The 14,437-nt window shown below is 40.0% G+C and overlaps 1 long non-coding RNA gene across 2 annotated transcripts in view; it reads left to right on the forward strand.

Moving 5' to 3' along the window:
* The first annotated feature begins 713 nt into the window (after nucleotides 1-713).
* LOC307212481 overlaps nucleotides 714-14,437 on the forward strand; it is a 30,554-nt gene continuing 16,830 nt past the window's right edge. For both annotated transcript variants that reach the window (XR_013837010.1, XR_013837011.1), the window contains exons 1-2: nucleotides 714-816; nucleotides 2,956-3,020. This is a non-coding gene — a long non-coding RNA (uncharacterized lncRNA). The remainder of the gene's footprint in view (nucleotides 817-2,955; nucleotides 3,021-14,437) is intronic.

Below are 14,437 nucleotides of genomic sequence, written 5' to 3' on the forward strand. Positions count from 1 at the left end.
AACAGGAAAGTGTTGTTGTGTTCATGCCCTGCTTGTGAGCCTCCCCGAGAACAGACTGATAGACTGAATAGGTCTTTGGTCTGATTGAGCAGGGTGCAGCTTATATTAAATTTTGGCTGGCTTTTACAGGCCTGCTCCTTCCTCCACATAGGAGAAATTGAACATTGTATTCAATGTTGCACCGAGCTTTGCACAAGGCAACTTTGAAGGGGAGCACAAGGTTAGGACAAATTCTTTGCCCTCTCCACAGTTCTTCCTCTATCTTAGTGCAATGAAGACTTCAGGCATGTTCAGATGGGGACTCCATGATAGGGCTTGGGGGAACTGTGCCTTTTTGGTCTCCTTAATCAAAGAGCAGGACCAGTGCCAGGGATTGTTGGGAACCATCTGCAGCCCACACCCAAGCAGGGGGCCTGTTGCAGCTATCTAGGTGCCTTCTCTCTTCCTTCTTGCAGTTTGTGCCTGTTTGCTGGTCCTCTCTGATCACGCAACCTGTGGGAAGATAGGGAAGATGCCTCCACTTCTGGACAGTTCTACGGACTGTAAGTACTGTAAGTAATTAAATTGCATTTATTTGTTATTCAATTTATTTCAAGGTGACACACATGGTTCTTTCCCTCCCCAATTTATCCTCACAGGTTTGCAGGTAGATTAGGTTGAGAGACTGTGGTGCGTATTCTCTCTCCTCTCTCTCTCTTTCTCTCCAATGCAGTCTTCAAGAATGCTCAGAAGCCTTCATTACAGAGAGTGAGGAACAGCTTAGAAAATAACCCCCAGTCTCTTTGGTTGCTGTTTTACCTTCCCCTACTCAGCTTGGTAAGTTTGAGGAAATGTGAGAAAGTAGCTGAGAATGGAAATGGTCAAATTAGTGGAGTAGTGCTGAGCCATTATGAGCTAAACTGCAACTGAGAAGAAGAGCTCAGCTGATAAAGTCTCGGGGATTTCCGAACCATTTCCTATAATTATTGTCCATCATAAAGGAGGAGAGCGAAACTGCCAGTAATAGAATAACCATCACTCTGGAGTTAGGGCTTTCTCTCTCTTTTTTAAAAGTTATGATGGACCTCGTTTCAAAGGTATACACTTCTCAAGAATCAATTATCTTTTTTCACTTTTCGTTTCTTGAACATTAGAGGCAAAAAAGGCAACTGTTAAAAGAAGGGGCTGATACAAAGACTTCATGAACACTATGCAGAGCTATCTTTATAACCTCTCACTCGTTTTTTAATAACTGGTCCCCCCCCCCATTCATGCTTTAACCAGGTGTCATGTTATGCTTTTATTATTGTTGTTGTTGTTGTTGTTGTTGTTGTTATTACTTTGGCTTAACTTGGCAGTTTGGAAAGCTCCTGTCTCACTTGTACAGGTGAATCCAAATTGGTTTGTAATGTTTAACTGAGAGATCCTAACAATGATAGGGAGATATTTTTCAAACCCAATTTATTCTACCATGTTGCTGAAAGGGGGGAGAGAGAGAACGCAACAGTTGATGCTATATTGTGAAAATATTTCAGTGTCCATTAAAATGTGTCAGACTGGAAGAACAAAACTATGTGAGTTTCCTGTGGCATCTTACTGCATTACAGCTCTTCCCTGATCATAGCTTGATATATGTGGAATACTGGCTGGGCCCTTATTTCACTTTAGCTCGCCAGGTGTGCTATCAGCTCAGAGTTCATTATTCCTGTCTTGTGGACTCAGCAGGTTAGGAGCTTCTGCCCAAGCTTCCTCAGGACCAGTTTGTTTTATTCAGCTGCAGTCTGGTTGGGTTTATGCATCGAACTTGTAATGGAAGCGATTACATTGTCTCCCCATGCTTCCTTCCCTTGCCAGCAATTGCCTATCATCACCATCATTACCCATGTATATCTCACTTAATGCCCATATAGGCTTCTAAGCAGTTTACAAGAATAAAACCAACACCACCACAAACATTATCATATTTAATGAAAATACATAATGAAACAATCCCATGAATCCCTGTTGTTCCCAGGGGCTGCCAAAGAAAGCAGTGATGCAGAGCTGCTACTTTTCCTGGTTGCCCCACGTAGCACCTAGTCCTGGCCTCCTCTCCAAACACCCGGATACACTTTAAGCAAGTGGCAAGAGCAAACACTGCAGGTGTGCAAAAATGTGCCTCATTCCCTGTGCCTGCTTCGGGATATTTATTTTTTTTATGATATATAACATATATAATGTGTGTGCCTCCATGCAATTACTATTTTCTAGGAGAGATTCAATAACATGCCAGAGATTTAGGTTTCTGCAATTGGTGGATTAAAGTGTTGCTTGCTGGGTGGGAGAGGACGGACAAGGGAGTGGGGAGGTCGAAATGGCGGAAACAGACTGGCAGGAGCACCAAATCAGTTATGCTGGTGTATTTGTACCAGCTAACCTTCCCACTGTCTCATTGCTTTCCATCCTGGTAAGCAACCACAACCCACCCACTGGCAAACTAATGTTGCAGCTCTGCGCTACCTATCAAATTGCCTGCGTGTGTGTGTGCGTGCGTGCGTGTGTTTTCCACAACAGAAACAGAATCCAGTCTTCAGGGTTTTGTTTTTCCCCCCTGAAAAGCAAGATGAATGTATGCATGTGAGAAACTGCACAAAGATGAAGAGATTCAGTAATGCTGAAGAAGAATAATAATTTATTATTTATACCCCGCCCATCTGGCTGGACTTCCCCAGCCACTCTGGGCGGCTTCCAACAAAATATTAAAATACAGTAATGCATCAAACATTAAAAGCTTCCCTAAACAGGGCTGCCTTCAGATGTCTTCTAAAAGAAGAAGATAAAACAAGAATGAAGATCTTTAATAATCAACCTTATCTACTACTTTAAAAAGTGATTCTTTCTCATAACCTCTTACCCTTATTTGCAGAGGCTGAAACGATAGGAAGCAAAAGGAAGCTAACAATCACTAAATACTTATTTTATTTTTTGCTTTTGCAGATTTAGCTTTGATGCAATAAAGCAGACTTATGTGGAAAAGGGCACAGCAGGCTGTCAATTTATAGGCAAGTATATATCAGCTGTAGCCGAGAGCATTATACATTTTGCTAACCTGTTTAGATTGTTTTGTGTCTGGCATATGAGATGTGGTTCAGTTTTTGAAATTATATTTATGGTTGTATTGCAAAGATAAAGACTGCTTCCTTTACACAGTCAGACTGCTTAAAGCTTACTGAAGTCAATTGGATTTAAGCTGCCTAACTGCACAGGAAGACAGCTAAAGCTTTAAAGCCTGATCACTTCAACTGGCTGTAGTTACTTTAGCATTAATTGCAGTTAGCTGTGTGGATGTTTCAAAACAAGCATTGTGCTGCAAATTGGTGTGTTAAAACTCAGTGTGTATTAAAACAATGATTAGCACTATACTGGTATCCTAGTAAAAATCCCTTTATACTATGTTTAGGGCAGGGCCTCTGTAAGCTCTAGCTAGAGATGAGGGATATATTGGATTCAATTTGCATTACATGATTCACACTTTCTGAAAAAATACAGAAACCAAAACATGGCCGTCCTTCACACTTCTCTGAATTTTGAAATGCAGTTCTACAGCCAAGCAAAGTGTACAAAAACACATGATGGGGTGAAGTGTATATATAAGTGCATTGTTCAGTGAAAATAATATACAGAGTTTCATATTAAGGAAAAAGTGCTTGAAAAATGATATATTAGCCAAAACCACACACATGTCATCATCATCATCTGGATGACTTCCAACAAAATATTTTAAAAAGTGAGAGAAACACTTATATGGAGAAATGTACACTAAAATGCTGATAATTTTTCATGAGGATGTTTTATAAAATCATCACCATTTTCACAAAGTGATGTGCTAATGTGAAAAACAGAATAGAATTTTGGAAAACGGAGAAACAGAGAAAAATGAAAATGGATGGATTTACCCAATGAGTGCAGCAACCCCGGAGTAGTCCGCAACTGGACCTAACAGTCAGGGGTCCCTTTACCTTTATCCCTGGCACAGTATATGTCCTACCCCATAGAATGGTTTCAGAAGATTGCTTTTGACTCATCAGTATGATGAAAAATGAACAACAGTGTGAAACTGGGATGCAGGATGTATTTCACAAGTGTCCTGTGGACCTTTCTTCTCATCCAGTGCTCCAGACAGCTCTCCCCCTTCGCTGTTGACGTCTGGCCAACAAATTCCCACACTCCATTCCCACGAGCCACAATGAAAATTGCTGACATTTCTCAGACAGACACTCCAATTAAAATCAATGTACTAGATTCGCATCTTGTGTAAATAATGTGTGTCATTGAAGTCACTGATTGGCCATTCACCAAGCATGAAATCAAATCCATAAGGCTGAGCAAGAGCAGGATCTGGCCACAAGCCATGCAACTGATTGCTTCTCTGGATGCTGGAGAGCCACAAAATTAAAACTGAGTTACAGTATTAATTGATTCAGGATGGTTCTTTCCCAGTAATTATAGCCGAGGGGGCTCTGTCAATACAATTTGCTCTCAGGTGTCAGTACTTTGTCAAGTAGAATGGGTTCAGGTGCACATAGCATAATGAGCGGCTTGCATGAATAAATCAGCCTTTGTCCCCCCCAAAAGAAAGAGAAACTCCCCAGACATAGAATCTGAAGGAAAATAATCAATGAAATATTTGATTTGCTATTTTATTGTGTTATAATGGTTTGGCATTTTGCACAATCTATGGCATGTTAGTTAACTGAGTGATATGTGAGAAGTTTGCCTCCCATTAATATGTGTTGGTTTATACCAAGTGAAAGCTCCTTAAATGATACCTGGTAGGTGATAGCCATTTTACAAAACCAAAGACGATCTCTTGTGTCAGAGTCTTCACCCCAGTGGCTTTAAAATCATTCCACTTACCTCAGTAAGGCCACATACAAATAAACGGCTTGGCTGGGTCATTTCTCTGTTCATTACAATATCAGTAACCATTCTGATTTTTTTCACACTATCCATCATTCATCAGTTAATGCTATGATCTGCCCTGTGATTTTCAGATGAAGGGCAGTATACAAATCAATCAATCAATAATCAATCAATCAATCAGTAAGTCAATAATCAGGTTGAGTGGGAAGCTAGGAGAAACCAATTATTTCAGTCATGGAAATAACCAGTGCTATTTTTCTGGGGATACGCAGGGGTACGCATGCCCCTAAACATTTTGTGAATCTAAGTTTGGCCTCATTGAGGGGCAGTAATTCAATATGAGGAGGAAAATGAGAGTACCCCTCAATATTTTTTTTTAGAAAAAAAAGCACTGCAATTAACATCGAATCACTAAAACCACATTTTCCTTCTGGTACAGCTGCTCTGCTTTTGGCAATTGTGTGTCAAGCAGATATGAATATGGCAACTTAAAAAAAAGAAGAAGAGATGCAGGGAAATTAGAGCCATACCGAAGCCATCCCAAATAGGTGGTTTGAGTAATGGCAAGAGTAATAGATGGGCTTCCCCAGTGTACCAACATAGTCCTAACCCTGTCGCCATCCTGCCCTAACCAGGACCTTTTGAGGTGAGCTGCAGTGATGTCATTGTTGGTGGAGGCAACTCAGATGTTGTTGGACTCTAACTCTCATCAGCCCCAGTTGGCATAGCTAATAGTCAAAGGATGATGCGAGTTGTAGTAAAAAGACATCTGGAAGGCCAAAGGTTAGCCACTTATTTTCTACACACACTATTTATCTATCTTTTGCTGAGGCAAATTTCTGTCCACACCTGAAACCATTATTTGTTGTAATGTACTATGTGGGAGGCAGGATAGGGAATGAAGGGGGGGGGCACATGCAATGAGTGATTTCAGCCATAATTGCCAGTTCCATTTTGCAGACTATAATTCACACACCTGTTAATTTGCTGAGACTGGTCGTTCTATTTCCAGTCTCCATCTTGCCCTTCTTCAATTCCCCTTGCATCTCTTATGTCCTCCCCTTAACTTTTAAATTATGTTGATGCTACTGGTTTGTATTTTGACTTCACGTTTCACTGAAAGGGGCATGGATTTCTGCTCTCCGCAGTTAGCTAAGGTATTTTGCAGCTTGGTATCTAGGAATGAAACCACACTTAAAAGAATCTTGTGGTGGAATCCTTTCATTTAAAGAAAACAAGCCCATGCCAGTTGTTCAATTCACATATTGAAAGCTCAAGCGGAAAGGGGTGCTTCCTTGCTCTCTTTTTCCTGTAGCAAAGAGTGCAAAAAGCTTCATTCTGCAACACACATGTACACCCCACTCCTGCTGAAACTTGGCTAATTGCTGTGGAAATTTATCCAAGAGTTACAGAGCCAAACAGGTGCTTTGCTCAATTTAAATGTGTGTAATCTACTATGGCTCTCATGTGGTGATCACACTGTCAACAAATGATGTTCTTTTAAGACAGGAACTGTGTTCTAATGTGACTTTTTATATGGAAAACCTAGCTACTGTATTCCACATGCAATTTATATTCCACACACAACAGTCACATTTGCCTTAGCTGTGAGAGCAGGATGTTGGAATAGATGGCCAACTGGCCTGATCCAACAGGGTTTTTTTTTAGAATCTTATTTTGCCAGGCTCTCTGATCACAGTGCTTTATGCACATTGAGGTAATATATCTCCTTGTTGGGTTCTGTTCTCTGCTTCTTCTGCTACTGGTGTTTGCTTGGGCAATGCTGAACCTCTGAGTCCTTCTGCCTCTGTACCACAGGCCAACACACCCACTCCTGTCAAATCAGCTCTGCAGTTAATTTTTGTGACTTTTGGTGCCAGTTGAGAGAACACATGCCTGAAGCTGACCCCTGCCCAATGCAATTCATTCATCATTCCTTAGCTCCAGCACCTACCCTTCTGAAATTTTGCAGGTTGCTTTTATAGGGGCGCCTGTATGATGTCTGCAGTTTTTATATTTTTAGTTGTTGTTCACAAAATCCTGGAAATGGAAGAGGAGCAAATTTCTTTTAGTTTCTTCTCTCCCAGTTCAGGTTTAAGGTTTCCAAGCAAAGAAATCCTGCATCTAACCTTCTGAGGTTTCGCAGATATCTTATCTAGGGGCACCTCTATCTGCAATGTATGTGATATTTTCATACATGTTGTCTAGAAAACAATATGGGAAATTAAGTGAAGCCTTTTTTTTTTTTTTTTTAGCACTCCATCCACAAGAAAAAACCACACCATGTAAGATCTCCCTTTGCAGGAAAACCACTGTAGCTATCCTTCTGACCCTTAGGTGTATTCCACTGATCAGAAGGGGGGGGGGGACTACACTCAGTTCAGCCCCCAATAATCAACAAGTTAGCACAGTACCTTTACAAAAACACTTAAAGATGTGCATTGCTATCAAAAAACAAACACTTGGGACTGAGCTGCTTTGAGGAATGTGAAAAATATTAAAAGTACCTACATTGGCTCCCAGTACATTTCTGAGTGCAATTCAAAGTGTTGGTGCTGACCTTTAAAGCCCTAAACGGCCTCAGCCCAGTACACCTGAAGGAGTGTCTCCATCCCCATCGTTCAGCCCGGTCACTGAGGTCCAGCTCCGAGGGCCTTCTGGTGATTCCCTCACTCCGATAAGTGAGGTTATAGGGAACTAGGCAGAGGGCCTTCTCGGTAGTGGTGCCTGCCCTGTGGAACGCCCTCCCATCAGATGTCAAGCAAATAAACAACTATCTGACTTTTAGAAGACATCTGAAGGCAGCCCTGTTTAGGGAAGTTTTTAATGTTTGAAGTTTTATTCTGTTTTCTGTTGGGAGCCGCCAAGAGTGGCTGGGGAAACCCAGCCAGATGGGTGGGGGAAGAAGAAGAAGAAGAAGAAGAAGAAGAAGAAGAAGAAGAAGGAGAAGAAGAAAAAGATAATTTCCCTCAGATGTAGGCTATGAGAACATACTGCAGTTTCTATTTTTGTTTCTACACCTTTCTATTTATATGACACAAATTTACCCAAGTTATACACTATCAGGTCTATCTTTATAGGTGCCCATCAGAAACGCCCCCAGTCCTATATTTTGTAATTGGTATAAACTAAGTCAGACTTTTTCCTGATGCATCAAACTGGAGTCCAGACAAAATACTGTGCTTAGTGCACCCTCCCTCATCTGAAGTAGTATGCATATTATATCCAAATTGCCTCTTTTTTGGGGGGTGCTGTTGCTGAAGGAAACTAAGGTGCTTCAAATTTAAACTCTTCCTTCAGCCTTCAGTGAATTATATTGCTGAAGAAATGTTTAAAAATTCCCTCTTTTTTTTACATAATCATGCTATATTGGGCTCCGCTGCACCTTTGCATTCTCAAATGAATTCAGGACACTAGGCATGAGATCTAAGCCACAGTTTACCAAGCACTGTTTTCTTGTAACTCATTGTATTTTAGCTAAGATGCATCCATCGAAAAGACAGAATTAACAGACCAACTTGACTCCCACTGAGGAAACATCTACTTTCTTTATACTCTAAATTCCTCCACCTCTTAGAATTCAAGTAAAGGTGGTTGTTCTGATTTTATCACATCTCTGTACTCCCTGTCTTTGGCATTGACCTTCTAAAGAACAGATGTTTTTGTTTTTATAATTAAGATAATGATCACCTAATAATTAAGAAACCGTTAAGATAATATTAGCTCATCAAGGGTGTAGCAGGCTTTCTATTTCAGTAATGGGTATGGAATAAACTATTTTCCTGGGGGTGGGAACTGAAAAGTAGTTCAGTTTTCAATCCTGTGCACACATTAAACTCAGTGGAGTTTGCTTTCAAATTATAATAATAATAAGGATTAGGCCACTCCAATTTTGCCACGCCCAGTTTTGAATCAAGTTAAGGAGAGGTTATCCTTCACTGATCCTCCTACCTCTCTCCTTTCCAGAACACCCTGGGCTCTGCAATTCCTTGAAGATTTTCTAATTCCTGCCAAAATACTACCACCTTCAGGCAAAAATGGCACCCACATTAATCAGATCCTGAGGAGGAAACCGTTTTGAGCTATATTTCATCTGCATAATATTCTTAAATGCTCTCCTTTTTTAGTTAAAAAAGAGACTGCTTTTTACTTCTCTCAAAAAATGCCATACTATTGTTCAATTTTAACTTAACATTCAAATGTATTTTCCACTGAAGCACAAAAGAACACAGTGGTACAAGCTTAGTTTTCATTAATTCTGGGTTTTTTCATAATAGAAAGTAAGCCTTTGTAATCATGCTTCTTTGAAATTATTTCTTCAAAGGGTGCATGAGATCTAATAAACTCTTTTTTTTCAGACCTTGTAGGAGGCCTTATACATTGTACTTTTGTTGCCATTGTGTGTTTTACAGACAATAAAAGAGACCATTGAATATTAATTTCTTTAACAGCTGGACCCTGCACTTTGACTGTGAAACAGGTCCCCTTGTGATATTCATCTGTGTCCTCCTTCTTCATCTTTTGAAACCACTTGAAAAAACTTGTTATTCTTTCAATACTTGCTGAAGACCTACTAGCGGTTACTCTTGGTGTATAATTCTCATTGTGACTATTATTTTCTTTGTTCATCTTGTTATTCGTGGTCCTCGCTCCGACAGGTTCTGAAATTTCAAGCATCTTTCTATAAGGTGGCATAAATGATTGGTTAGGAAGGATAGGAATTTCCTGGCTTGTGGTATCCCTTTCAAATGACACCTTATTGCATTTTATGGTAGAAGAGAATGTCAAATTTCGATTATTGCAATGTGTTGTATGTGAGACTTGAAGGTAGTTTAGCAACTATAGTTAATACTGTATGGCAGCTACAGTGCTAACAGGCCCAGACATATGAAACACATCTGGGTTTTTAAAAAGCTACACTCTCCCCAGTCCACTTCTGAACCCAATAAATATACTGGTGCTAACTGTTGCAGTTTAGGACTAGGTTACCTGGTAGGACTATTTTCTCCTACATGAGTCTGTCTCCAGAACTTAGGCCAGTTTAAGTTTTAATTTGTCATGCCCCCTCTTTAGAACTATTTTCTGAGGGAAGCCTACCTGGAGCCATACAGTTAAAGACTTTCAATATTTGCTGAGGCTTTTTAGTTTCTGTGTTTTTAACTGGTATTTGTAGCAAAGATGCCAGTGAAGTGCTCAGAATCAAACTTTTCAATTTGCAAAAGACCACCTCAAAGGAAATACAAGCTTTTCAGTCTCTCAGTTTATTCTCTGGCTCATTCAAACCCAACAGTACAAGAAGTGCCGGCTTATCTTCACCTCCAGGAGGGTCTTATCACCAAAGCACCAGTAGGTGTTCTCTCTCTCTCTCTCTCTCTCTCTCTCTCTCTCTCACACACACACACACACACACACACATTAAAAAAAACAGACGTTCCAGATTTTTGTGTTCAAAGTGAACTCAGAAGTGAGCTGAGATGAATTTCTCTAGAAGGTTCTCATCTGAAAACTGAACATTCCACAGGTCATCGTGCCATTTTGTTTGTAATTTAAAATACATTTTTATATTTTAAAAATGGTTTAACCATTGCATATGACTAAGCCATGCTCAGAGCAGATCCACTGAAAGCAATAGAGTCAACAAATCCATTTATTTCAGTAGGTCTACTCAGAGAATGACTTAGCTGAATACAATCCATACAGGGAATTCTCTATGCAGAAACCAGTATCATTTTTAATAGCCTCATCTTGTTTCTACTGATAGGCAGTTGACTACCCAAGTTTGCTATTAGTGAGAATGATAGCCTTTCATGGAGACATTTAGATAATGCATTCTGAACTTTGTAAGGAATGTGCAGGTTAATATATCAATTTCATTCAAATTAGCAAGTCTACTAGTTACATATACCCATTGAGTAAATTAGTGTTGGGACTGTGCAGGTGTTAATAGCATTTGTTTTATTCTCAGCTGTAAACTAAGTTTTCAATATTTCAAAGAGTCTCTGCCTATAGAGATTGCTAGTAAGAGGATTTTAAAACTTGAGTGGCCTATCCAGTTGTTCTGACTGATCCCAAGATATTTATAGGTAGAATTACTATGAAGTGTATATGACATATTAGTGGTTACCAGGTGCTGCTGATTTGCAGGATCTTTACTTTTGTCTTTAATTATATGAAGACTTTTGCATTTTTCAAGTGAAATGACATTTTTATATGTTCTCTGAATTTTTTGTGGCTGTTATGAGGCTGATGAGTCTACTTGGAGATTCAGCGAATAATTTTATGTTATCCATATAAAAAGGGCTCTTTCCTGCCTTTTCTAATCAGTCGGTACTCAGAGCCAGATACTTTTAACAGAGCTAAGTGTGGCGCAAGAGCCAGACAGAACTATACTGGGAGTTCGCCTGAGAAATGCCCATTTAAATCTGAATACTAGGAGAAGGGAGATAACTGTTAGAAGGTGCCTGCTTTGCATGCAGAACATCCCAGGTTCCATCCCTGGCATGTCTAGGTAGGGATAGGAATGTCTCCTGCCTTAAACCCTGGAGGTCTACAGCCAATCAGAAAAGACAGAAAAGACTCCAAGTCCACCATTCCCTGCCCATCAGCCTTGCTGGCTGGGGCTGATGGGAACTGGAGTCCAACCACAACTGGAGAACACCACCTTGGCTACCCCTGGACCATTGATCTGACGCAGTATTAGGTAGCTTCCTAGGTTCCTATTATCTATCTCCATGTTGTCCACTTCTATATTAATTAACCTGCAGCACTATAACAGTAGGATTCAATTTATACATCTTAGTGCTTGAAGCAGCCAGATGTGTAACACAGCACCAAAGGCCTAGCAGCAATCAATGTAAACTGCAGACAGATTATATGTTTGGGAGTGGATTCTTGATCATTGTTTATACCATGAAACAATTAATCCACATTATGCACCACCCTCTGGTGGTAAAGGAAAGGATCTCCCCCCCACTCTTCCTATTTAGTTGGGTTCTCACAAGGTCATATCTAACTAGTTATTTTAAATAAATTAAAAAGACAGCTTTCATTTACCGGTGACGATGTTGTTATTGTTAAGTTTTCCCCCTGTTGCCTGTGGATTGTCTCACTTCGTGCGTTATGTGAAATGATATGCTAAGTTTTCTGAACAGTACATGTTCTGTATATTCTTTTAAAAATACAAATATGCAAGGTAATGCTTGGTTTAGTTCTTGCTGATAGTAAAATGTTGAGTGTTTTACATCCAATTTATTTATTTATTGACTGGCTCATCTTAAGGTCATGTGCATTCTTGTTGACATTTGTGCTGGTGTGAGAAAGGTGGTAAAAAATCCCTGAGCTCAGCTCTGAGGCCTTCATGTGAAATTTCATTTTCTGTCTCTCCACCATTTTAAGTTAATTTCACACATTTATACATCTAGTGCAAATATCTGTACAGAGGAGGCCTTCATGCATGTAGCTGTATACCCAAATGTGCCCATGAAACCTCAAAATATGCATGGCTGGATATCCAGGTCACACTGAACTTGGGTGAACAAAGATGTATGTGTTAAGGATACCCACCTCATAGATGTCTGTGGACCAACGCTAGTCGGGTGGATTTTCCAAGCATTTGATGTGAGAGTGGAGCTACACAGTGCATCCTCATTCCCCCACATACATGTTGATTTTGCATGTGAAAAATGCTTGCAATATACAGAGAACCAATGCACATGCGTAGTATTCTAAAGGTTTTTAGGAGCCAATCATATGCAGGGCCAAAGTTTTCCTTCTTTAGGATGAATCTAGGGAATCACCCTTTTATCATTAAGATGCCTCTAGGCCAGTGTTTCCCAACCTTTGGTCTCCAGCTGTTTTTGGACTACAATTCCCATCATCCCTGACCACTGGTCTTGCTAGCTAGGGATGATAGGAGTTGTAGTCCAAAAACAGCTGGAGACCAAAGGTTGGTAAACACTGCTCTAGGCATTCATCAGTGGCTGATCTAATCTTCACATTGCTCTACAGGTGTGACTGACAAAGAGCAAATCTACACCATACATTTTAATCCTATTCTGAGGCATCTAATCATAAGCCTGCATTTTTATCAAGCTTATATTTTGATCAGGGCCTGTATCTTAAAATGAGCTTAAAGATCTTCAAATGTTTCATGCCAGGCAGAAGAGCAGCTGCCTAAGAACCTTGGCAAAATGTTTTTCCTCCTAGACAAGGGGGCCCCCTGATTTATAGCAGAAAACAATTCTCAAAGTCGTAAAAAGGGAATTACAGGCTGACAGCCAAGGTTACACTGACCCTACATATTTCAGAAGATAAAAAAAGAGATAAAACATAATTAAGAGTGGGTAAATAGTAAAATAAAACCATGTGCCTCCCATTAAACTTGAGCCATATTTTCCTAAGGTTGAAAGGTCAAGAGCAATGGAAAAGCATCTAGCTGGCAGAAAGGAAGAGAGTATTTTGGGAAGTCTTTTTCTAAAGTTGTTTCTTTCTTAAACTGAGATCCTTTTAAGATTTCTTTTCTTTTTAAAAAGGTTATTTATGTTATGTATTAAATATATTGGCTTAAATGTAATTATGCAAAGGAATTAGAAGCTAAGAAATGTTAAATCCTTATGCTAGATTCTTATTTCATATAGTTGGAAGAGATCACAGGGGCCATCAGCCACCAGCCCAGCCCCCCTTGCCAAGCAGGAAACATCATTAGAGCATTTGTCAAGCTTTTGTTTAGAGACCTCCAAAGGAAGGAGATCTTTCAATGATGATCCTTGACATCTGTTTAAGATAAAAATTTAAGATTAACCATCTGTTTTGGAGGGCAATAGGGCGAGGTGAGCTGGTAATTAAGGTTCCTTGTTGAGACACATGTAAGATATATTACTACTTATTTGTCATTTATAGATAGAAGAATATATAGCTTTTTGTTTCCCATAAAAGGGCATGAGGAAATGGGTGTATCTTTTGTGATTGGTTCTAGCAAACAGCCAATAGGAATTTCAACCAGGCTGATTGGACAGAGGCAGCCACAGGAGGAGCAAGGGGGCTGGATTAAGGAAATATAAGTGCTGGCCAGAATGGCAGGAGGCCAGGCCAGAGCTTGGTAACCATATACCACTGTGCCTCATATTTATTTGTCTGACAAATAAATTATTATTTTAATTTCTCTATTGCTGCGTTGAATATTTCATTCCAGCTAAGCGTTAACCACAAGCAGGGTGCTACAATTCAACACACATTTAAAGCACCTAGCTTCCCCCCAAAGAATCCTGGGAACTGTAATGTGTGAAAGGTAGCTGTGTGAGGGTGAAAGGACAGTTCCTAGGGTTCTTTAGGGGTAGACATGTGCTTTAAATGCGTGCTGAATGGGATTAAAATGCATTGCCCAATTGGTACTTAAGGGAATTTTCCACACACACACCCCAGGCCAATAGCAAGTGTGGTGGATTTTCATTAGTATTACACATAGTTTGGCCATTAGGCTTAATCCCAAAGACCAGTGTTTCCCAACCTTGGGCCTCCAGCTGTTTTTGAACTACAATTCCCATCATCCCTGACCACT

This window comes from Podarcis cretensis (assembly GCF_951804945.1).
Source record: "Podarcis cretensis genome assembly, chromosome: 1".
NCBI lineage: Eukaryota > Metazoa > Chordata > Lepidosauria > Squamata > Lacertidae > Podarcis > Podarcis cretensis.